This window comes from Cervus canadensis, chromosome 21, assembly GCF_019320065.1.
Source record: "Cervus canadensis isolate Bull #8, Minnesota chromosome 21, ASM1932006v1, whole genome shotgun sequence".
In the NCBI taxonomy this organism is placed as follows: Eukaryota; Metazoa; Chordata; class Mammalia; order Artiodactyla; family Cervidae; genus Cervus; species Cervus canadensis.
In genome coordinates this window covers 44322092-44348707 of record NC_057406.1, presented here as the reverse complement: position 1 = coordinate 44348707, position 26616 = coordinate 44322092, and the positions used below count along the sequence as shown (strand labels likewise).

At 38.9% G+C, this 26616-nt stretch overlaps 1 protein-coding gene across 7 annotated transcripts in view; it reads left to right on the top strand.

Annotated features, from left to right (window-relative positions):
- NTN4 (netrin 4) overlaps positions 1–26616 on the top strand; it is a 167628-nt gene that overhangs the window by 67173 nt on the left and 73839 nt on the right. The window lies entirely within an intron of this gene.

The following is a 26616-nucleotide window of genomic DNA, read 5'->3' as shown; positions in this document are numbered from 1 at the left end:
GTCTGTTGCTTCGTTTGCTATTATTTTCTACCAATCTGAGGGCTGTCTTTTCACCTTGCTTATAGTTTCCTTTGTTGTGCAAAAGCTTTTAAGTTTAATTAGGTCCCATGTGTTTATTTTTGCTTTTATTTCCAATATTCTGGGAGGTGGGTCATAGAGGATCCTGCTGTGATTTATGTCGGAGAGTGTTTTGCCTGTGTTCTCCTCTAGGAGTTTTATAGTTTCTGGTCTTACATTTAGATCTTTAATCCATTTTGAGTTTATTTTTGTGTATGGTGTTAGAAAGTGTTCTAGTTTCATTCTTTTACAAGTGTTTGACCAGTTTTCCCAGCACCACTTGTTAAAGAGGTTGTCTTTTTTCCATTGTATATTCTTGCCTCCTTTGTCGAAGAAGTATTATTTTCTTAAAAAGAAAAACAAAACTTAAAAATATAAAACTTGTAAACTAAGCTGCTTCAGTTGTCTTCAATGCTTAGTGATTCATTGACTGTAGTCCACCAGGCTCCTCTGTCCATGGGGATTCTCCAGGCAAGAATGCTGGAGTGGGTTGCCGTGCCCTGCTCCATAGGATCTCCCTGATCCAGTGATCAAACCTGAGTCTCCTGCATTGGCAGGTGGGTTCTTTACCTCTAGCACCACCTGGGAAGCTATTTCCTATTACCTGAACTTTCCTGTAGTGTATTCCTGCTTTCAGAGAGTTCACATCCTAATTGGGACTTTTAAATTGTTGTCTCTTAAAGTAGAAGTAATAATTGCAAGGCGGAGAAGGGAATTGCATGGAAAAGGGCACATGTATGAAGAAATTCAACCCTTAGAATGACTGGAGAGTCTGGTATGGAATGGTGTGGAGAGGAGAGAGAGCTGAGGGGAGATGAGGCTGACCCTGAAGGCTCAGGTCGGATTATACAGTGTCTAGTATGCAAAGTATTTTGGACTTGATCCTATAGGTGGCAGAGATCAATCAACAGTTCTGAGTAAGGATAACATAATCAGAGCTGTTTAAGAAAAACAGCTCAGGGAACAGTGTGAAAGCGTCTTGAGTAAAATTTATGACATTAAACTTAATTGTGGTAAATTCCTCTTTTAAAAACTCAGCTGTACTACCACCAAAGAGGTGTGACTTTATCAGCCATTCATGTGAAAAAGACCTGAGGGTTTCAGTTGACTGTGATCTCAGTGTGAGTCAGCAGAACATCATGACTGCCAAAAAAGCTAAAGCAATCTTAGGCTGCATTAATAGGAGAATAATGCTCCAAACGAAAGAGAATAGTCTTTCTGTTGTGTTCTCTAGTCAAAGCATAGCTCGAATATTATGTTCAGGTCAAGATATTCCTATTTAGAGAAGGCTGAGCAGAACTTGTGAGATCAATTAGAAACCTCATTATATAATGAACAATTAACTTGGGATATTTTGCCTATGAGAGAGGATTTATGGATGTTCAGGAATTGCTAGCATTCTTCAGATATTTGAAGAGGGATTAAATGGACTCTGATGCTTTTCAGAAAGCAAGAGTTTGCCCAAAGAAAGACTTTCTTAAAAACTGGATGTATCCAAAAGACAACGTGAGGCCCCTTGAGTTCCTCATCCCATAAAGTGTTTCAGCAAAACCTGAATGAGCCTCTGTGAGAGATGTTCTGGAGAGGATTTGTGTGCAGATTCGAAGATTTGTCTCAGAACCCCTTAATGTCTTATCCACCTCTAAATACAAGGGTTATACCATAGAGTGAGTAAATTCTTTACATTCAAACTACTCCAATAGCAGGGGTCTTAGGTTCAGACTGCTTAGCTAATCACATCAGTCTTCCTGCTAGCTAGACAGGAGTCTTCAATTTTGGTCTAATCTTTTTGGGGATATCTCTTTCCTTGTGAAGTGAGAGGGTCCCTCTTCTCAATCCCTGAACATAAGGATCTCACTTAACTGCTAAAGAAAAGGGTGACAGGAGAAAAAGAAATGAGTCTCTACTCTCCGAGTCTCTATTTTGTATGAATAGATGATATTTTATCTATAGCTTATACTACTGGATGCAGTGTGGTACCGTAAGTGCAGGAGTTGGAGCCTAGATTAGGTAAAATCTATAGCTTATACTGCTAGTTGCAGTGTGGTACCGTAAGTGCAGGAGTTGGAGCCTAGATCAGGTCCATCACCAGGTTCTGGTGTTTCTCTCTCTAAGTTGGTTCTCACCTCCACTGTCACCATGTTGATTCAAGCTCCCTCATCTCACACCCAATCCTCTCAAGTAACTTAAATGGCTCTCTCTTTAATTTAGGGGTCTTATGAGCAGCCTTGGTTTATGTCAAGTATGGCTATCATGCCTGCAGTTTCTTGACAACACTTTATTGAGCTAGGCTTCAGCAATATGTGAACTGAAATCTTCCAGATGTACAAACTGGGTTTTGAAGAGGCAGAGGAACCAGAGATCAAATTGACAACATTCATTGGATCATAGAGAAAACAAGAGAGTTCCAGAAAAACATCTACTTCTGCTCCATTGACTATGCAAAAGCTTTTGACTTTGTGGATCACAACAAACTGTGGAAAATTCTTCAAGATATGGGAGTACCAGACCATCTTACCTGTTTTCCTGAGAAACCTGTATGTGGGTCAAGAAGCAACAGTTAGAACCGGATATGGAACACTGACTGGTTCCAAAGGGAAAGGAGTACAACGGGGCTGTATATTGTCACCCTGCTTATTTAACTTATATGCAGAGCTCATCATGCAAAATGCCAGGCTATATGAATCACAAACTGGAATCAAGATTGCTGGGAGAAATATCAACAACCTCAGATATGCAGATGATACCACTCTAATGGCAGAAAGTAAAGAGGAACTAAAGAGGCTCTAGATGAGAGTGAAAGAAAAGACTGAAAAAGCTGGCTTAAAACTCAGCATTCAAAAAACTAAGATCATGGCATCTGATCCCATCACTTTATGGCAAATAGAAGGGGGAAGAGTGGAGGCAGTGACAGATTTCATTTTCATGGGCTCCAAAATCACTGTGGATGGTGACTGCAGCCATGAAATTGAAAGATGCTTGCCCCTTGGAAGGAAAGCTATGACAAACCTAGACAGCATATTAAAAAGCAGAGCCATCACTTTGCCAACAAAGGTCCCTATAGTCAAAGCTATGGTTCTTCTAGTAGTCATGTATGGATATGAGAGGTGGACCATAAAGAAGGCTGAGTGCTGAAGAATAGATGTTTTTGAATTATGGTGCTAGAGAAGACTCTCGAGAGTCCCTTGGACTGCAAGGAGATCAAATCAGTCAATCCTAAAGGAAATCAACCCTGAATATTCATTGGAAGGACTGATGCTAAAGTCGAAGCTCCAGTATTTTGGTCACCTAATGGGAAGAGCCGACTCACTGGAAAAGACCCTGATGCTGGGAAAGATTGAAGGCCAAAGGAGAAGGAGGTGCCAGAGGATAATATGGTTAGATAGCATCACCGACTCAATGGACATAAACTTGAGCAAACTCCAGGAGACAGTGGCGGATAGAAGAGCCTGGTATGCTACAGCCCATGGGGTTGCAAAGAGTTGGATACCACTTAGCTCAAACCAGGGTAATAATTATGATAATCCAAACCAACTTTAACAATAAATCCTAAATGAGAATTTAAAAAAAATTTGGGGGGCTTAGATGCTACATTTGTAAATTGAATCAATGTGAGAAAGGGTAAAATATGGCTCATATAAATGTGTTCTATAAATTCTAAGTACTATATAAATGCTAATTATTACTAATAATATAATTCAACTGTATCATTAGTGAAGTCCACTCTAGGCCAGTTCATTCAGTCAATCAGCAAATATTTGGATGCCCACTGTGTGTCTGGCCCTATCCCAGGCTCTAGGGATACAGTAGTAAACAAAAAGAAAGCCCAAGTAACTGACTTTACAAATAAATTTTTAGAACACAAGTCACTTGCAAATTCAGGACATCCTGTAATATCATTGGTTAACTGTCAGTGTTTTTCAAGAGCATCAAGGGTCTACATTTCTTTCTTAATTTGGACAGGTATTTAGTTTAGAGAACACATGTGCCTTAGTCATTTTATAGTAAATAAAGTGAATATAAAGAATTAAATACTTTTTATTAAAGCAGTAGCCCAGTCATCTTCACAAACAGGCAAACAGAGTAAGAGTGAGAGAAAGATGAACACATCACATGTACAAAGGACATTCCATGTGTCTTCATTCCATATTTAGTTCTACATATCTATTGTGACTCTACAAATTCTTTTAAAACTATATTATGAATGTCAAGTACGAGATAAGGAAGTACGTTTTTAAAGATATTTTTAGATGGCAAAGTTATGTTAAGACACAAGTATGAGCTTAAAGTAAAACTTCTTATCAAGACTGAAAAGTATCCGCCTACACCTTGTTGATATTTCAGACTCAAGGAGGAATTTTCGAGTGATTCTAGTAAGAGGTTGCTCAGTAGTGAACTCAACGTGAGCGAGCAAAGTTCAGTTCCTGGCCCTGGCCTGGATTCTGTATTTGGACTTGCCTTAATGCTTTGGTTAAGATTAGATACTCTTCATGACTTTGTTGGTTTGTCGCTAAAATTAATGGTCTTTTAAAACAATATGCTTGAAAAAGTCTCTCTTGAAGTCCTTTTCAAGTTAGGGAGTTATGTTCAAAAGATTATCAAATTGAAATGCTGTCACCAGAACTGGTGGAAAATGCCTGTTTTCCAAGAACTTTATGAAATATGTACTAGGCACACGTGGAACTTCATGGGCCAGGAGTTCAGTGATGTATTATTTCTGCTCCTTTTTTGTTCTTCTTTTTTAAAAAAAAGCCCACTTGAGAAAGCATTTAGCTACTTCTGGGTGACCCAGCAGGTGCTGTAAGTATAACCAGAAGGATGTTTGCTTGTGGAGCTGGCCTCTGGTACTTTCATCCTCAAAGGCCATTTTAATCTCCTGGTCAGTTTCCAACCCGTCACCTTCATCACTTCAGCTACTTATGGAGACGGGGGAACCAGTTTGTTCATATGTAGTTACTGAATATTGAGGCTGCTGCCACCTCTCCCAACCCACCTTTGTTGCCTTAGCTTTACCTGCTAGCTTGCCTATTGGTTTCATTGGCATATAACCAGAAATATTATTTTCTCAAGAACTAAATAATACAATGACTCATTGGAATGCTATGGAAATATGCAGATAATTTCACAACATTCTATTCATATACAGGAGTGACTTCCCTTCCCTTCCCCACCTCCCAAAATAATGACGTTACTGCAGTCTTGCCTCCCTATTTGACCATGATTGTAGGTGAGTACTTCGGAGGCCACATAAACAGTATTCTCATAGTGAGTTCACTTTAATACCACTGTCTCCAGTCATCAACTCCATTCCTTTCCAAATAGCTGTATTGACATACTATAGGTCTTTTAAATAAATCTGAATATTTCTGGGTAGGGGCAGGCACAGTTCTTGAGCCACTAGCATACTATGTTCCCCCTTTGCCTGTAATAAAGCTATTCTTTCCTTCTCCTACAAAAAAAAAAAAAAAGCAATAATACAAAAAGAAAAAAAAAACCTATGAATATTCCTTAGGTTACAGAAAAACCTTTGAAATGCGTTTGGACTGAAACAGAACTGGGAAAAAAAATGTCCAGCAGTAGAGGTTAGAATTTGTTTGACATCTTAGAGGGGAAAATGTGAGGAAAAGAGTGTCATTGGTAGCTTACATATGTAAATAAAACAGTGGTCTTTTGTTACCTAGCCAGAGTGGTAGTAAATGGTCTAAAAACTATGTGATATGAGATACTGTCAATATTTTACCTGGAGAATGAAAGTGAAGTTGGTGGCTGCCCTTAAGTGTCTGAAGGACTTCCTGTTGAAGATAAAATAGACTTATTTTGTGTAGCTCCAAGATCAGTATTAGAAGTTACAGAGAACAGATCCTAGCTTAACACAAGGGAACTTTTTGATAATCAGAATCATTAAAAATGAAGCATGCTGCCCGATGAGGGTGTGGGATCTAGTAGAGAATGAATAGGTACTAGCCATTCTAGAGGAACTTCCAGCATTGAGAAATTCGATTAAATGGCCTTATGTGCTCTTCTGATTTAAAAAAATATATATGTTTTGAGCTGTTTTCCTTTTCTTTTTTTGAGCTGTTTTCTAATGCCATTTTTAAAAAAAGAGTTATTTTTTAATTGATGGAAAATTGCTTTACAATGTTGTGTTGGTTTCTGCCATACAGCAACGTGAATCTATCATAATTATATTTTTATCTCCTCCCTTTTGAGCCTCCCTCCCCTTCCCCCCATCCCACCCCGCTAGGTCATCTAACATCACTTTTGACAGAGCTCACTCAGTTTTCAAGAATAATGGAATAACTGAAATCCTATGCATGATTGATTTTTCTTATTCAATTCTGTATCCAGAGTACCAGTACAGTGCCTGATACAACGTACTCCTCAATAAATAATGACTGGATGAATAAGGGAATGCTTCTTCTATAAAAAGGCTTTATGTCACACAGACCTGGGATTTTATCTTACTTAATCACGGCTCTGTCATCACTCAGAAATGACACTGCTGATAAGAGACACAATTAGGATTTATATTAGCCAAGCTTGAAAGCTATCCAGGTTGGCAATGTCTTTTTCTTACCTAAAGTATGAGAAACACTTTTAGAAACTGAAAGTGAAAGTGTTAGTTGCTCTGTCGTGTCCGACTCTTTGCGACCCTGCGGACTATAACCCGCCAGGTTTCTCTGTCTATGGAATTCTCAAGGCAAGAATACTGGAGTGGGTAGCTATTCCCTTCTCCAGGGGATCTTACTGACCCAAAGATCAAATCTGGGTCTCCTGCATTGGCAGGTAGATTCTTTACTGTCTGAGCCACCAGGAAATGAGATTTAATTTACTTCTCTTTGGAGGTCAGAATTTCTTCTATGGGCTTTCCTGTTCTATAAGCTCAATGGCTTAAACATTCTGAAAATTGTGTACTTCTGGTTCTTCTTTGTAAATCTATACTCTGGAGCAGAAGCAGATTTACACTAATTTTATAGTATTTATTATTTTCTTTCTTTACAAATCGTATAAATGAGGGATACCAGTTTTTCAGTTGAACTGCTTGTACTTCACTATATGTAGGTCGAAGTAGAGAAAATAATTTCTTTTTTATCTTTAAGCCAGTTTATTGGCTTTTATTTCTGCAAATTTATCCTTCTATTTCAGTTCTCAGCTCTATTCCTTAATCTCTTGCAACTAGTCATTGTATGTCAGACTAGAACTTAATGGAAAAAGGTATATGAGATTCATCTCTACTGGGAAAACTTCATTGTGGCATTCAACAGCCATCTCCAAGATCTCCTGCAGGTGAAGGACAAAGTGGCCATATGCTATCTATTACCACAGTAATAGCAAATATTTGTCTGTGGCTTAGGGAAACCCAGGGAGTCCCTTTGAAGTCTATTTGTTTGGTAGCCTGGATCTCCCCACCAGAGTAACAGTGTTTAAAGTTTGATATATGTTTTAAACCCTAAGCAGGACATTTTGGTTGCTCCTGATTAAGTCTCTTGAATGAAGAGTTGAAAGCACATCCTAGCAAAGGTTTGCATTATGGAAAACCTCCAACAGGCACTCAAATGTTCAACAAGAAAGCTAGTTTTAAAGTCAAACTAATTGCTGACTGTGATTTTCTATGATAGCCAGTTAGGGAAAGTGTTCATTTTTAACTTATATGTATATATGCATTTTTATAAGGAAGATTAATTGAGGGGATAAACAAAGAGGAATAAAATTTTTAAAGCCTTTAACATGAAAAAATGGCTGAAAATTTTTGCTACAATGGACAGTTTTACTGGCATTTAGTCCTGTAGTGTTTGAGTTGTCTTACTCTTAAAGAGGAGGATGTATTTATAGAAATGTAGGTATAGTAGACTTTTATTATAGACTTCTAATAGAGAATTCTTCTGGACATTAATAACTGAGTGTTCATGGTTTATCTTTTTAAAATGTGGCTATGTTTTTCAAGTACACTGGAGATCCAAGGATGCCTCTTAGGTCACTTCATTTAAAGGGATATCTCCATTACTGTGATGCAGGAAAATTCACTTTTGCCATGTGCACAATTTTACATTCTGTGTTAAAGTACTTGATATTACAATTAAGGGACTGAGGAGGCATATAAGACTGTAAATAGCTTTGTTCTGATCATGCTGAATGATAGCAGGGCCAAAGTGAAATCCTAGGAACTGTTTATTCAGTAAGTGAAATAGCAACCCAGAGCTATTGTAATACCATCTACTTTGAAAAAAAAAAGTATCTGCAACACTATGGTTTCTGCTTCTTAAATACTGAGTACACCTCCAAATACAACAAATTATATAAAGCAATTTCATTTGCAAGTTTCATTTGCTCAAGGGAAAAATCTCAAGTAGAATCCTCTATCTTTTAGGGAGGGAAAGGGATATGGGTAGGGAAGAAATAAGAAAGAAGGAATAATTACATTTAAGTATTAAATCATATAGGCTTTCCCTTTTGTCTTACTTCAGACACTCCAGAAGTTACATCTTGTGTTTGTGTATGTGCTAAGTCACTTCAGTTGTGTCCGACTGTTTGTGACCCCATGGAATTCTCCAGGCAGTTTGCCATTCCCTCCTCCAGGGGATCTTCGTGACCCAGGGATCAAACCTGCATGTCTTGCATCTCCTGCATTAATAGGTAGGTTCTTTACCACTAGTACCACCTCGGAAGCCCTACAGCATCTTTAAAATTAGCAATTTGAAATGGAATTTCTGCTTCTGCTTGAGAAGAATTAGCTGCTGTAGGAATTACCTCCTTACATTAAAAAACTAGAAAACCAGGAAAAAAATATGCAGTACAATTATTTCAGACATTGGCCGATAGGCAGCATAAAACTGATCTCTGAGAGGGGAAACAAAACATGACAAGCCCTGTGACTGTCCAGCTTACTGATGGGGCATTTCTAAGGCATGGTGAAGCGGAACCTGAAGTCCAGTGATCTCACTGACTTCAGGAGACTAGTGCTCAAGGAGGCCAAGACAGCTACAGTTTGTGAGGAAGAACCCTGAAGGAGAGGAAGCTGCATGGAGAAGTCCAGAGATCTGTCCAAAGGTCCCCTCAAATCCTTGGCTGAATACTGAGCTGCTTATGTGTGAACTAAAACTCTATGAGAGTAGAGAAAGAACCAGCAGAATGTAGAGGCTAGCTGCATAATTCCTAGTATTCACCCAAGGCTCAGAATAGTTTCTGGTCCTACCATCCAAAGTGGAAAGACCTCATAATTCACAGGCACCGGGAAGGGTTCTCAGATGGCCTTAATAGTGGGGCTAAATTAGCTTGAGAATAAAGACTAGACTGGATTCACCCTAGCAAAAATTAAAATAAACCTCAAAAAGATTGGGCTTCCCTGGTGGCTTAGAGAGTAAATAATCTGCATGCAATTCAGGATACCCAGGTTTGATCCTTGGGTTGGGAAGATACCCTGGAAAAGGGAAGGACTACCCACTCCAGTATTCTTGCCTGGAGAATTCCATGGAGAGAGGAGCCTGGCGGGCTACAGTCCACAGGGTCGCAAAGAGTTGGACATGACTGAGCAACTAACACTTCTCATTTTTAAAAAGATTAAATTGACGTCAAGTAAATTGACTGCAGAACAAAGTCTAACCATTCTTAGAAAAGTACATCAAAATCCAGCAACCGACAGCATACAGTTTACAATGTCTAATGTTCCATCAAGATGAACAAACTTGGGCTTCCCAGGTGGCTCATTGGTAAAGAATCCTGCCAATGCAGGAGACATGGGTTCACCTCCTGATCTCGGAAGATCCGACATGCTGCAGACCAGCTAAGCCCCTGTGCCACAACAACTGAACCCACGTGCTGCAACTACTGAAGCCCTCACGGCCTGGAGTCCATGCTCTGCAACAAGAGAAGCCTCCGCAGTGGGAAGCCTGCACCCCGGCTAGAGAGTCGGCCCTGCTCACTGCAAGTAGAGAAAAGCCTGTGCAGCAACGAAGACACGGCACAGCCAAGAATAAATACAACTGACAAACACGACACACTCATATATATAAAGTAGATAACTAATAGGGACCTCCTGTCTAGCACAGGGAGCTCTTCTCCATACTCTGTAATGACCCACATGGGAAAAAATAAAAAAGAGTGAAGTCGCTCAGTCATGTCCAACTCTTTGCAACCCCATGGACTGTAGCCTACCAGGCTCCTCTGTCCATGGAATTCTCCAGGCAAGAGTACTGGAGTGGGTTGCCATTTCCTTCTCCAGGGGATCTTCCCAACCCGGGGGTTGAACCTGGGTCTCCCGCATTGCAGGCAGACGCTTTACTGTCTGAGCCACCAGGGAAGTGTCCCACCCCCCAAAGGAGAAAAGAGTCAAGAGTGTATGTGTATGTTTGACTGATTCACTTTGCTGCACAGCAGAAGGTAACACAACAGTGTAAGTAAACTGTACTCCAATAGAAAGCTTTTAAAAAATAAAAAACATTTAACAATCTTGGGAAAATAACTCCTGACTAGAAGAAAAATCAGTTAATAGAAACACACCCAGAAATGACACAGCTGATAGAATGAGCAGACAAAGGCATTAAAGCAACCTTATAAATATACTCCATATGTTTGAGACACTGAATACAGAAAACACATTGAATGCAGAGATAGAAGATATAAAGAAGATCCAAATGGAGCTTCTAAAGATGAAAAATGCAATATCAGAAGTGGAAATACACTGTAAAGGATTAACAGTAGATTGGATAGGGCAGAAGAAAAGACTGGTGAACCCGAGAGCATAGCAGTGAAAACTGTAAATTAATGAGGCATAGAGGAAAAAAGAGAATTGAATGAAAAGAGTGTTAGCTGTGTGACAATACTGAGTGATCTACATTCACATAGCTGGAGTCTAAGAGGAGAAGCAGGGACTTCCATGGTGGTCCAGTGGTTAAGACTGTGCTTCTATTGCATGGGGCATGGGTTCAATCCCTGGTTGGGGATCTATCCTGCATGCTGGGAGGTATGACTAAAAAATTTAATGAATAGGTAATATTTTTTAAACAGGAGGAGCAGAGGACCAAAATACATTTTTTTAAGGAATAACAGGCAAATCTTTTCTAACTTGATGGGAACTATAAATCCACAGATCTAATAATATCAGTAAACTTCAAGCAAAAGAAACATAAAGAAAACTATATACCAAAGTTATCAAGGTGATGCAATAAAGAAAAGGTAGTGTTTCAACAAGCAGTGCTGGAGTAATTGGATATCCACATGCAAAAAGGAAGAAGGAGAAGAAGAAAGAAACAAAAAGGAAAAAGAGAACACAACTTAGTTCTCAACACTTAGTTCACACCATAGAGAAAATTAACCTGAAATGGACTGTATACCTAAATGTAAGATCTAAAACTATAAAACTTCTAGAAGAAAACATAGGAGAAAATATTTATAAGCTCTAGTTACACAAAAATTTCTTAGGTGTGACATAAAAAACACAAAGCATAAAATGAAAATATTAATAATTCAATTTCATTCAGTTCAGTTCAGTCACCCAGTCGTGTCTGACTCTTTGCGACCCCATGGACTGCAGCACGCCAGGCCTCCCTGTCCATCACCAACTCCCAGAGTTTACTCAAATTCATGTCCATCAAGTCGGTGATGCCATCCAGCCATCTCATCCTCTGTCGTCCCCTCCTCCTCCCGCCTTCAATCTTTCTGAGCATCAGGGTCTTTTCAAATGAGTCAGCTCTTTGCATCAGGTGGCCAAAGTATTGGAGTTTCAGCTTCAACATCAGACCTTCCAATGAACACCCAGGACTGATCTTTAGGATGGACTGGTTGGATCTCCTTGCAGTCCAAGGGACTTTCAAGAGTCTTCTCCAACACCACAGTTCAATTTCATAAAATTAAAAAATTTTGCTTTTAAGATACTATTAAGAAAGTGAAGAGACAAACCACAGACTGGGAAAAAATACTTGCCAGTAATATATCTGAATATGCGTGCATGCATGCTTAGTCGTGTCTGACTCTTTGTGACCCCACGGACTGTAGCCCGCCAATCTCCTTTGTCCATGGGATTCCCCAGGCAAGAATGCTGGAGTGGGTTGCCATTTCCTTCTCAAGGGGATCTTCCCCACCCAAGGATCAAACCATGTATCCTGCATTGGCAGGCGGATTCTTTACCACATACATATTATATATCAGAATATATATAGAACTCAACTCTACAAGAAGAAAAACAACAAGAATAAAAATGGGCATGAGATTTGAAAAGATACTTCACCAAAGAAGATGTATGTCAAATAAACACATGAAAAGATGCCCAACACCATTAGTCAGCAGGGAAATGTACATTAAAACCACAGTGAGAGACTATTCATATTCACTATCAAGGCTAAAATTAAGAAGACTGACAATACCAAGTGTTGGTGAGAATGTGTAGCTACTAAAAGTTTCATCATATATTGCTAGGAGAAATGGAAATCGTATAATTACCTTAGAAAACAGACTTGCAGTTCCCAAAATTAAACACACTCTTATCACACCACCTAGGACTTCCTCTTCTAAATACCCAGGGAAAGTGACTTAGGTTCTCACAATGACTTCTGTGTGAATGTCATAGCACTTTTATTCAAAATCTGTAAACAACCCAAATGTCTATCAACTGATTAATGAATAAACAAACTACCAAAATTCTTCAGTCACTTCTTTTTTGCTTCCACTTCTTTGTCCCTTATTCTTTCTTGAAATTTTTACAAACCGTCCCTTGTTCCGTCTAGGCTCTCAGAAGTCCTCTGTCAGCCAGCCACCCCGACCCTTTTTTCTCAGTCTTCTTTCTTGCCTCTTGTGCTCAGCTCACCACTAGTAGCTAACTTTCTTTCTTAGCATTCTCACTTCCTTGGGCTTCTAGAAAAATGAATTTTTAATATTTTCCTGCATTGCTCACTGACCCTTCTTTTGTATTATTTCTGGCTCATCTCCTTTCTTCTGCCTTTAATTATGAGTGGCTCCTAAAGCTTAGCCTTTAGTTCTTAGTTTTTGTTCTAATATTCATTTTTTTTTAATTTTGCCTCTTATCTATGGGTTGTCTACCCTACTCTTTCCCCACTGCCTTCACCATGGTTCAGACTCTTCTCTTTGCCAGATTTATTCTTCTGTAGAGAAGCTCCAATTATGTCTCTCCCTTGGTCACCTACTTAAGACTTTTATTTATTCTATAACCAAACAAAGTTTGTTGTAATGTAATAGTAATGACACTGAACTTGGGCTCCAACAACCTGGGCTCAAATACTGGCTCTGCCGCTTCTAGCTGTGTGAATTTGGACATGCCAACTAACACCTCAATTTCTATGTCTGAAAAATGGCAATGAATAATACCAACCATAGATTTACTGCAAGGATGAAATGAGGTAAATAAAGGTGAAAGCAGTGTGTGACATGTGAATTATTATTAAGCATGAGTATCATCTTTCCAAAAATATGTGTTAACTCTTGGGACCCTGGTAGCTCAAATGGAAAATAAAATGCCTACAACGTGGGAGATCTGGGTTCGATCCCTGGGTCGGGAAGGTCCCCTGGAGAAGGAAATGGTTATCCACTCCAGTATTCTTGCCTGGAGAATTCCATGGGCAGCAGTGCCTGGCAGGCTATAGTCCATGGGCTCACAAAGAGTCGGACATGACTGAGCGACATATATGTGGCAAGCATTGGCTATATACTGATGGAGAAGCAAACAAGGCCCTCTGCAGTCATGGGGCTCACAGTCTAGAGAGTAATATAAGCAATTAAAATAGACACAGTAGTGTGAAGTCTGCAAGAACTAACAGGTGCTTGAAGTAGCACATGAGAACATCTCATCTAAACTTACAGTGGAGAGGAATGGTGAAGAAAGACAGCTAAGATGACACCTAAAATATAGGTAATGAGTTGGCCAAGGAAGGAAGGGGAGTCAAGCTGTGGGTGACGATGGCAAAAAAATGTGAAAAGGATTCCAGGCAGTGAAATTTTATGGGCCAAATCTGGGAAGGGAAAGGGAGAGAGACCATGGAGCTGTCTAGGAACAGAAAGGAGTTCAGTGTGATTGGAGTACAAAGAGGGAGCAAGAGTTGGAAGGGACAGGCAGTGAAAGCAGAGAGGTCATGCATGCAATTTCCCGCATAGGTGAGGCAAACAGAAGGCATCGATGGCCCAAGGTGAGCAGAGGGTATTCCAGACTGTAGACTGACCATGCCCTCAGGAAACAGAGGGAAAGACTGGGAAGTTACTCAGGTTGACACACAGCCCTCGTCTGAAGGGCCTGTCATGAACCCTAGCCTCTGGGCTGCTGGGTCCCAAAGAAGGGAGATGGGCAGAAACAAGGCAGGCCCCTAATAAAAAGCTACTCACCAACCAATTTATTTATAAAGAGCAGTGATTTTTCAAAATGTTTCTATATCTGATATCTTTTTAAAAATCTTCTCTGCATCCCTGTGAGCCAAACAGGAGTAAGTATTGTTACTTTTATGAAGGGTACAGTTAGTCACATCCATTAATAAAGAGGTGGCACAGTTAGTCCCATCCATTATGGTGATGACAAGTGGGAAGTGGGATAAATCATATATAAAATTCTCCTTAATCCTGCATTTTAAATTTAACTTTAATTCAGGAATGGCTGGCTGCCAAACAAGTATAAAGTGGGGTATATTAGAAAACTCCTGAGACTGGAATCAGGAAACTGGGTGCTAGTTTTAGCTTGGTCACAAACCTGTTTACTGACCTTTGGCAAATCACTTTAAGCAGTCTGCCCCTCAGTTCCCTCTAGTCAGACTAGATCATGAGTTGCTAAGGACTCTCCTGACACTCAGATCCCAAGACTCCAACTACTGAGGGCAAAGGAAAAGCCAGCATTCCAAATGTATTGGAGAATGTTTTAAAATTTATTTTTAGCTCCAGTCTTTATTTTTATTTTGATCTTCTGTCTTGTTTCTTGTTTCTCCTTGCAGTTCTGTCATTTCCCTTCCCCCTGAAGATATTTAAGAAGCTGCCTTTTCATCATTTTAAAACTGTAAATATGTCCTTGAAACATGCAAAGAGGCTTTTGTGTACTTACAAATCGAGGTTATTATCGTACAAGTAAGTCACTTGAGTGCACTGCATTCCTCAGCTTGCTCCACTGAGAGGTTTATTAGGTTATATTGTCCTATCTTAGAAGAACTAGTTTAGTAGATAAAACCTCCCACTTTAAAAGGTGGGCTATCTGATGAAACAGGGTGCTTAATGCTCCAGAGTGTAAGCAAAAGGATTTTGGCACTGCCCAAAGACAGACACACTTCTCTAGGACAAGTAGGTGCTCCACTTAAAGTGGCACAGTCAAGGACAAATGTTCTAAAATTAACCCAACCAGCTGCTCTGCCGCAGACGCCCACCTGTTAATTATGCTGTCTGCTCCTTGTCCAGCCTTCTCTCCCCATGAAACCAGAACTCCACTCACTGCAACCCTTAAGAGGCCTGAAACTTCACATACTTTCCCAAAGATTACCTACCCAGGACAGCAGAGAGCTGGTTTCAAAAATATATTGGGGTACAGGTACTCAAAGAATCTTTCAGCTTTCCATCTCAGATTCCTAAAATGTCAGCTTACATGGTGCCAGCAACTAGTTTCAGAAGCCAGGTGACATAAAGCCTTCCTTGTTTGTGTGGTGACAATACAAAACTAGAGTGTGTGAATCCCACTGAATTCTAGGAACTTTTTAAGTAGGAGAGTTTGCAATCTTACGATAGCTTGAGGAACAGTAGAAATGAAGACAGATATATTAGTTTCTATGTTTAGATCTTAAGATGTGTCATCAACCTAGCAATAAACGGAACAGTTGTCAATGTGTAGTAATGAGATTCAAATGAATTAACCAGATGCTATTTGTAAAGAACTAGTAAACATGAGGAAATGGCAGCCCACTCCAGTGTTCTTGCCTGGAGACTCCTAGGAACGGGGGAGCCTGGTGGGCTGCCGTTTGTGGGGTCGCACAGAGTCGGGCACGCCTGAAGTGACTTATCAGCAGCGGCAGCAGCAAACATGAGACAAACAACTTGAAACACGTGAAACAAATGCTTTAGAATGCAATTGGAAATATCTCTCAGTATAGAGGTCATGCTGTAGAGTTGGGAAGAAGTGTGATTATTTTTCTAATATATACAGTTAGTTTTTATGGTAGAGGTGTTTTATCTTTTTATTAGATTATGTTAGGCAAAAGTACCAGGGATTCCCTTTCTAAATGTGTTGTCATTCTTGCAGTTGATGTAAATTTATTACTGAAAATACATTATTCAAATTTGGCACTCAGAAAATATTTTATTTTATTATTTTTTTTTTAGAAAGTATTTTAATATTGATTATAGTAAATCCTTTTTTTAATAAAGTAAAATTTTTGAGTTGTATAAGACAAACAACTAAGATATTTTTCAGATGATAAACTTTCTTCTGAAGTACTATGTGCTTAGTATGTTCTCTTATGAATAAAATTCACATTATATAAACAAAATTTTATTATATCTATATTATTATTCTTAAATCAGAAAATTTAAGCCTGTCTTAACATGATTCTAATTAACACACTCTTTCAATAGTATTATTAATCTATCAGACAGTATTAGATGGGAATACAAAGATGCATCAAAGCATGATATAAACTTAAAAATATAAAGTAGAAGATTATAATAAGTCACATAAACTGTAAAGAATGTTATAATGAGGATTTTCCTGTCTATTAAAATATACAAATTACCAAAACAGAATTACTGAATAAACTTACAAAGTTCAGATGCTTATGTTTTCAATTATTATTCATATTTCTTAGTTTGATATGCCCAATAAAAAAACTAATTTGTTTTTCAAGCCTTTTTATCTACTAAATGTTCCAAGTGTGGTTCCTACACTTTTAGCTTTATTATGAAAATGTCAATATATTTCCATGATAACTTTATACAAAACTAAGGACTTAGTTCAATTACCATTTTTAAAATTATATTTTATACAATTAAACTCTCTTGGTTCTTTAGACTTCAGCTCACAGCTAAGATGCAATGACAAGAATCAGACTAATCCTGCTGCCTGAAACCACTAAAAAAATGGACAAAATATATGAAACAAATGTTTTCAGGTATTGGACATCAAGCAGCAGATCCCTGATGGTATTGGACATCCCAGTGATCCCTGAAGAGAGCAGTAGCAAATGAGGTGAACTCTATGATTGCCCTAGCTTACTACCTAGAGTTTCCAGGCTGGGACACAGGGAGGAGCAACTGAGGAGAAGCCTAATATATTTCCTGAATTAAACAGCTGAGAATCTGAGAAGACCAAGGTGGCTAGAGTTTGCAGAGTGGAGCACCAGAAAAAAACAAAAAAACAAAAACAGCTGCATGGGGGGAGACTTCCAGGGATCTACAAATGGTCCCCCTCAAGTCTTCAGCAGAGTACCAATCAACACATGTGTTTAAGAAACCTACTTGAGGCCAGAGAAGGAACCACCTTAAAGGACAGAGGGAACAAATCTTTAGAGATCACCCAGGACCAGGATTAGTCAGCCACAGTGGAAAACTTTATAGTTCAACCTTGTAATGCGTAATTAGAAGGGTATTGCCTGAGTGAAAGGACAGAACTAGCCTTATACTAAAAAATGCAGTGGTCCCACGTAACAAAACTTAAAAGCTATTTAAACTTCAAGTTATTTCCAAGTAATTGCACCCCAGACAAGAGCTCAAGAATAAAAAAAAAATCCCAGCCATCAATAAGGTAAAATTCACAATGTCTTGCAGCCAATGAAGCCATGCAAAAAAGCAGGAAAATGCAACCCATGATGAGTAGAAAAGTAAACAGAAACAGATCCAGAAGTGACACAAATAAATGATAGGGGTAGTAGTCATGGTTATTAATACAGTTATAACTATATTCCTTATGTTTAAGAATGTAGAGGAAAGACTGACCATGTTAAGTGGAGCATGGAAAATGTGGCAGAAATCCCAATTCAACATCCACTATTGAAAAATACAATGTCTCAGATGAAAAATACATGAAATGGGATTAGTAGATTAGACACTACAGATGAGTAGATTTATGAAGTTCAATACATAGCCGTAGCAATGGTCCAGTATGAAACGCAGGGAGAAAAAAGGCAGATAAATAAATAAATCATCAGTTTAAATAAATGAATCAGTGAGCTGTGGAACAACTTCAGAAGGCAGGAAAATAAATAAATCAGCAATTTAAAAAAATAAATCAGTGAGCTGTAGTACATGTATAAGTTGGTATCCATGAAAGAGAGGAGAGGAACAGAAAAGAATTTAAGGAATAATGGATGAAGTTTTTCTAAATTTGATTGTAAGAAAATCCATCTAAGAAATCCATAGATCCAACAAACCTTAAACAAACAAGTGTAACAAACCTTAGACACATGAACTGGGAGAAGACTGCCCCAGGGCACATTATAATCAAATAGTCTAACAACCAACAGCAAAGAGAGAAACTTAAAAGCAGCCAGAGGGGGAGAAAAAAATAACACAGTCTGTACAAAGGAACAAATACAAGAACGGCAGCTTTTGCACAGAAACAATGCAAGCCAAAAGATAGTTGAGCAGAATCCTGAAAGTACTGACAGAAAAAAAAAAAAGTTAACCTAGACTTCTATACCCAGAAAAAATATCTTTCAAAAAAAAAAAAAAGAAGAAATAGACTTTTTCAGGCATGAAAAGGCAATCAGCAGACCTGCACTGCAGGAAATTTTAAAAAGAAATCCTTCAGGCAGAAGGATATCTAGATCTATGTAGAGGAATGAAGGTCATCAAAAAGGGAAAATAGGTGGCTACGTGTAGAATACCTTTTTATTATTTTTAAAATCTCTTAAAAAGATAATTGACTTTTTACAGGAAAAGTATTAACAATATGTGGTGGAGTTTAAAATGCAAGACAGCAGTGACGCAGGTTGAGGGGAGGAAAGGGAGTACACTATTACAAGTTTCTTACACTGTTGGTGAGGTAGTAAATATACTTAAAGGTAGGCTGTGCTAAGTTAGAGATGGATACTATAAACCCTACGGCAATTACTATTTTTTAAAAAAAGAGTTATAACTAATAACAATGGAAATATAAAGGACCCTAAAATGTTCAATCTAATGGAAAATAGAAAAAGAAGGGGGACAGAATATAAAGCAAAAACCAAGATGGTAGATTAAACACAACGTGTATCATTATTACATTTAAAAGGCTTAGACACTCCAGTTAAAGGAAGAGATTATGAGATTGAATAAAAGTTCTTAGAAGACACAATCATGCTACTTATAAGAAATCCATTATAAATATTAAGATGTAAATAATTTAAAGGGAGAAGTGTGGAAAAAGATAAGTGTTGAGACTAATCAAAAGCTTCTCATAGTGGCTATATTATTATCAGACAAGGTAAATTTCAGATCAAAGACTATTGCCAGGGATAAAGAAGGACATTTCATGCTGGTTAAGGAGCCAGTTCATCAGAAGAACATAACAACCCTAAATGTTTATGCAACTAATAAAAAGGCTTCAAAATGAATGTGGCAAAAACTGCAAGAAGGAATTGATAAACTGCTCATTATAGTTGGAGATTTCAACAACTTTCTCACTGAATTGATATAATAAGTAGAGAAAATCATGATATAACAAGTAGGGAAAAGAATATAGATGATTTGAATTACATTATCAACCAACTTGATGTAATTAACATTTATGTAACACTTCACCAACAACAGTAGAATATAAATCTTTTCAAAGGCATTTATCAAGATAAGTCATATACTGGGTCATAAGACAGGTGCCAAGAAATATAAAAATATTCAAATCATACAAAGTTTATTCTCTGATCACAAAGGAATTACTTAGAAATCAATAATAGGAAGGTATCTGAAAAATCCCCAAATATTTGGAAATTACACATTTTTGAATAACCCATGGGTCAAAGAAGACATAGAAGGGAAAATTATAAAGCATTTCTGCTGAATTATAAATGAAAATACAGCACAGAAAAATTTATGAGCTGCAACTAAAGAAGCACTTAGGGGAAAAGGTCTCAAAACAATGATCTACAGTTCTATCAAGAAACTAGTAAAAGAAAATAAAACCCAAAGGAAGCAGAAGAAAGTAATAAAGATAAAAGCAAAAGTGAGGGGACTCATTCCCTGGTGGTTCAGTGGTAAAGTACCCACCTGCCAGTGCAGAAGGTATGGGTTGGCTCCCTGATCTGGAAAGATCCCTCCTGCCTTGGAGCACCTAAGCCCAAGCACCACAGCTATTGAGCCCGTGTGCTGCAGCTCCGGAAACCTGCCCAACCTGGAGCCCATGCTTCACAGCAAGAGAAGCCACGCCAACTAAAGAGTAACCCCCACTCACCACAGCTAGAGAAAAGCCCGAGCAGCACTGAAGCCCCAGCACAGCCAAAAATAAATTTAAAAAGATTTTTTTTTTTAAAAAAAGCAAAAACGAAATAGAAAAACAGAGAAAATCATTGAAACCAAAAGCTCTTTTGAGAACATGAAGCTATCTAGGTTTTCAAAAACCATTAAATAACAATTGCAGTTATGATCCTAAAGCTTCTATTTTTGGTAGATAAAAAAAAACTAGACCAGAAACCATGAGAAATATCTAGTATGTGTATGTGTTTGGGTCCTTGCTCATGCCTGCCTGATTTGTTTTCTGAAGAAAATGAAAGATCTTGTGTGCTACTGAAGGGAAATAATCTATGAAACCACTTGAAATGTACTACCTGTATTTTTACATAGGTATTTATACAAATATGTGTGTTCACATACTCCTCATCAGGAGTGCAGAACTTGTTGTAAGACCATCTTGCGCTCTTTGTTTTTCTAAACCCTATTCCCTATTTGGCTTCTCCTTTTTAAAAAATGCTATTTGGAGAAATCAGTCATTCATTTATTCATTCAACTTAATTATGAAATGCTACAATTTGCCAAAGACTGTGGGACATGCTGGGGGACACAGCTGTTAACCAGGCAAACAAGATCCTTGCCCACTGAGCAGAGTCTAATGTGGGATACAGACAAGTAAATAAGCAATTACAATGTGCTAGTGTAAAAATGCCATCATGGAAAGAACAAGTGCCAGAGGAATCCATCGAATGGGTAATCAGCTTGGACCCGAAATATTCCTCAAACTAGCAGCTAAAAAGTTTTTTTTTTTAGTTTTTTTTTTTTAATGTGATAACTAAGTTTCTTGAAGTATTGTGATTCTACACAGGCAATACAATTTTAGGTATAAAACAGTAAGTAAATTATGAGTTTAAAATGGAAAGAATTCCTTGACTATTATATACCTAATATTACTCTACTTCTTATTTTGTCCACACTGTGTTGGTACTCTGTTGGAATTTTTGAGTATAAATAGAATGCTATGTAAATATATAGAATGCCATTTTAAAACTAATTCTCAGTATTATTGAGAGTTTTTTGTAAGTATTCTAGAAAAGAAAGAACATATAGGTGATTCTAACCTGTTCAGAATTTTTTAAAGATCTCTTTGTTTTAGTAGGGCATGAGAAATGGCAGAGCCTAAGCCAAGAATCTAGATCCGTAGGCATAGTCTGAGGCATTCCAGGCTTAGAGAAGTGAGGCAAGCCTGAGAAATGTGGATTCCAAAGATTGGGTAAGAAAGCGTACATGTTTCGTTCAAGAAACTCAGATAGGTTTTGAAACTATAACTCTTGATTTTCACATTTGGAAATGTGTCAAGATATTGTTATAAACTCCCATATTCTAGCTATAACATTGTACTTTGTAATTAGTTATACTGAAAAGCTGAAAACAATTTAGATGCCTAATGAGACCAGCCTGGCTGAATAAATTATGTCATTCACACAATGGAATGCTAAGCAGGTTTTTAAATTATGTGGCAGTGATTCTCAAATGTTATTGTGCTTCAAAATCACCTGGAAGGCTTGTTGAAACACAAATTGCTGGGCTCCATCTCCAGAGTTTTTGATTTGTCAATCTGGTGTAGGGCCCAAGAATTTGCATTTTGAACAAGTTCTCAGGTTGTTACTGATGATAGTGGTCTAGGAGGCCATCAGTGTAAGAACACTGATGTTGTTGAGAACAACTGATGTAGAGTTATTTTTAATGATTTGGAAGAATATTCACAAGGTATTGCTAAGTTGAGCCAAAGTTTGTACATTATGTTCTGTATGTATACATATAGAAGTTCACATGGAGAAATATTATCAAGTTGGCATCACTGGCTGTCTTCCAGGTGGATCAAATTGTAGGTTTTTAATGTTTTCTACACTTTGAGTGGCAGATTTTCCTGTAATAAGCATAGTTTAATCACTAAAACATAATCAAATTTCTTAGTTAAAAAGATAAGATCATGAGTGCTGGTCGCTCAGTTGTGTCAACTCTTTGTAACCCCATGGACTGTAACTGGCCAGGCTCCTTTGTCCATGGAATTCTCCAGGCAAAAATACTGGAGTGGGTAGCCATTCCCTTCTCCAGGGGATCTTCCCAACCCAGGGATCGAACCAGGGTCTCCTGCATTGCAGGCAGATTCTTTACCATCTGAATCACCTGGGAAGCCTAAGATCATGAAGTCCTGGCCAGTATCACTAACAAGCTGGAAACATCGAAATGGGCTGGATCCTCATCCCGCTCTGGCTTTTTACCGATGTCTTGTTAGGAGTGCATCTTCAGAAGCAATCACAGACAGAGGAACAGCGATGGCCCCTGTGTACACCCAGTTCCTGATGGGAAGAAAGACACAGAGGCTGATGTTATATGGAGAGCTTCTGCACTGTTCCTTCCTTCATTTTAGTAGTGCCATACAGGCTTCTTCTGTGGATGTTTGAAGAAAAACTGGGTGGGACCCAAAAGGCGACCTGCCAGAAGTTTGAAGCATCTGGATTGGCACACTCTTTGTTTCCTGGTGCAGGGCAGATCCATTTCCCAGGGTATCAGATTAAGGCGTCTCCTTTCTGGAAGAAAAGATTTCATGGTTTAAGTTCCCGTCCACTTTGTGTCTGTGGCACTCTGCTGTCTCCTCTCCAGCACGCAGCCTCGGGGGTCACCGTGCCCGTTCCCTGCCGATATCAGCGTGCCAGCTGGGGTGTCATGCACACCAAGCACAGAGACACCATTCAGCGTCCACAGGCTGGTTTCAGGAAGCCACAGAGCCTCTGAGTTCCTGCAAACCTTGACAGATCTTCCTGTAGCCTCGCATTTGCTGAACAGTTCTCACGGGGAGGGAGAGGGAGGGAGCTAGGGTAAATGTCAAGGGTGAAAATGTGCCAGGAGCAGCGAGAGCAAACAGTGGCCACCAATGTTCAGGAGACGGATGGGTGGGTGACAGTGTAGTATGCAAAGACTTTTCAGTGGAACACATTACTTAGCATTGGTTACGCTTTTCCATGCCCTTGCACCACTGGTTAATAAATTGGGAGGTAGCCACGTCACTGATCTTATTTAGAGCAAGAGTTCTTCACAAGTGTCTAACAATGCCAGTGTTTGAGAGTCATATGGAAAATAAACCCTATGTAAATCTCACAATGAAGTCACTGCTTTTTAAAAATTTTTTAATCATTGGAAATATAAAATCATGTTCTGTTTAGTCTGTTGTTCAAAGAAAAAGACATTCATTCTTTCAAAAAAATATTTATTTACTTGGCTGTGGCTGGTCTTAGTTGCGGCACATGTTGTGACGTGCAAGAACTTCAGTTGTGGCATGTGGGATCCTATTCCTGACCAGGAAGGGAACCAGGCCCCGTGCGTTGGGAGCACGAGTCTTACCCACTGGACCACTAGGGAAGTCTCAAAAGACATTAGTTCTATGTTGACTTTCAAATAGGTGACATATTATTTGTTGGAAAATTTTAGTCGATAATGTGTTGCTTTCTGCCACCTTACATGTGAATGAAGGGGACAGACTTGTTTAAGACACAGCTTTCTTAAGTTTTGCAAGTTCAAAATTAGCTATATACTGGTTCATAATTCATTATTTATAACTATTGCTTTAATATAACTTACCTGTTCCCTTCTGGTGCTGTGACATGAACTCAGTATGTGAATCTGTTTACGACCCTATAAAATTTCAAATTCTCACCTGTTATTTGAATGCTGAGAACAATGTTATAATTAATCAATTCATTTACCAAAAATTTATTGAATAGCAGGCCTGTTCTGTGCCAGGCACTGTCCTAAGGTACATCAGTAACTCCCTTCAAGAAGTTCACATGCCAGGGAACTGGAATTCCCTGGCAGTCCAGTGGTTAAGACTCCGTGCTGCCACTGCAGGGGGCATGGGTTTGATCCCTGGTCAGGTAACTAAAATTCTGTATGCCTTGTGGTGCAGCCCAAAAAAAAAAAAAAAGTTTATATTCTATATTGGGAAGACTACTAGTAAAACATTAAACAACTATAATGTGCAGGTAATAATATCACTAAGATAAAAAATAAAGCAGGGCCATTATAAGGATTTTGTATTTTATTCTGACAGAAATGGGAGGTCTTCGGGTGGGTATGGATTTAAGCAAGGGACATGGTCCAATTTCTGTTAATGAAGAAGTCAGTCTGGGTGCTGGATGGAGAATTGGCTAGAGGATGCCTAGTGTCCATTGAATTAACACCTTGCCTTAAGTTATATTTCACTGAGGACAGTTCTGTACCAGTAGACCTGAAAACCTGATCCTACACAGTAGAGTCTTGTCTTTTCATACTTTCCATGCAAAATCGATTTGTAAAATGAAATTTTTCTATATTCCTTAAGGAAAAATTTTTTTTTTCTGGAAAGTCACTTTTACATACATTCTCTCTAAATGAGAGTTTATCCAAAGCTTAGTTTTTAATAATTTCTTTCATACTACAGTCAGCTCTCTGTATCCACAGGCTTCATATCTGTGGATCTGCAGGACCAACTCAGGGACTTGAGCATTTGCAGAGTTTGGTATTGGGGCGGGGGCAGTGCTGGAACCAGTCCTCCTGAATACCAAGGGATGGCTGTATGTGGTTATCAAAATATTTCTGTTTTTTTGTAAATAGGGTTTTGACATTTTTTTTTTTAAAGCCAAGAGATGCTTAAGAATTTTTCAAAGGAGCTTCCTGTTTCTTAGTATATAAATCAGTGAGATTAATTGAGGTTTTGTCTGTTTTGTTTAACTGCATGATGAGGTGTAACACATCATGAGTGTTGAGGCAACTCAACACTCATGTGTTGAGTGTTGAGTGTGCTCAAGTGTTGAGTGTGCTCAAGTGTTTGAGCCTTCCTCCCTCTGGTTTTCCTCCTTCCCTCCTAACACCTTAAATTGCCTATAGAATCTATCGACAACCTAAACAATAAAAAAAATCATTACTTAGTTATATTTTGCTTTTCACAAAAAGTGCTGTTAACTAACTCAATCAGGTTTATTACTTACTGCATTGGATTTAAATGCTGCTTCTGCTGCTAAGTTGCTTCAGTCGTGTCCAACTCTGTGCGACCCCATAGACGGCAGCCCACCAGGCTCCCCCGTCCCTGGGATTCTCCAGGCAAGAGTACTGGAGTGGGTTGCCATTTCCTTCTCCACTGCATGAAAGTGAAAAGTGAAAGTAAAGTCGCTCAGTCGTGCCCGACTCTGTGACCCCATGGACTGCAGCCCGCCAGGCTCCTCTGTCCATGGGATTTTCCAGGCAAGAGTATTGGAGTGGGGTGCCATTGCCTTCTTCGGATTTAAATGACTTTTGACTAATTTCAGAAATCAGATCCATTCTCAAAGGGTTGTATATTTACTACCAGTAAAAATATTGTGGCTTCTCTGGTGGCTTAGACGGTAAAGAGTCTGCCTGCAATGAGGGGAGACCTGGGTCTGATCCCTGGGTTGGGAAGATCCCCTGGAGAAAGAAATGGCAACCCACTCCAGTATTCTTGCTTGGAAAATCCCATGGACGGAGGAGCCTGGAAGGCTACAATCCATGAAATCATAGAGAGTCAGACACAACTGAGTGACTTCACTTTCGGGCTTCCCTAGAAGTTCAGTTGGTAAAGCATCTGCCTGTAATGCAGGAGACCTGAGTTCAGTCCCTGGGTTGGGAAGATTCCCTGGAGGAGGAAATGGCAACTCACTCCAATATTCTTGCCTGGAGAATTCCATGCACAGAAGAGCCTGGCGGGCTACAGTCCATGGGGTTGCAGAGTTGAACATGACTGAGTGACTAACACACAAAAATATTCCAAATATATAAATGCCACAAGCTTGCCAGGAGGATCCAGAAAAGGAGGACCAAAATTATTTCTAGTGGAAGTGGCCTCAGTTAATAACTGATGAGCCTTTGAAAGGGTCATACTTCATTTAGAAATATAAGTTCCTGGATCTTTATTATTTTGCAGTCTCTCCCTAACTGGTCTTGCTTCTGTTCTTTACTCTTTGTAATCTACCCTCCTCACAAAAGTAAGAGTAAGTTCCCTTTTTTAGAAATGCAAATCAGATCACATCACTTCTCTGCCTATTACCTTCCAGTGGCTTCCCACTACGCTTAGAATGACTCTACCATGGCCTTTAAAGGGCAATCTATTCATAATCTGTCATACAAGGGCTCTGTCCTCCTCTCCGAACACTGTCCCCTTGTCCCCTGGACCCTGGTCAC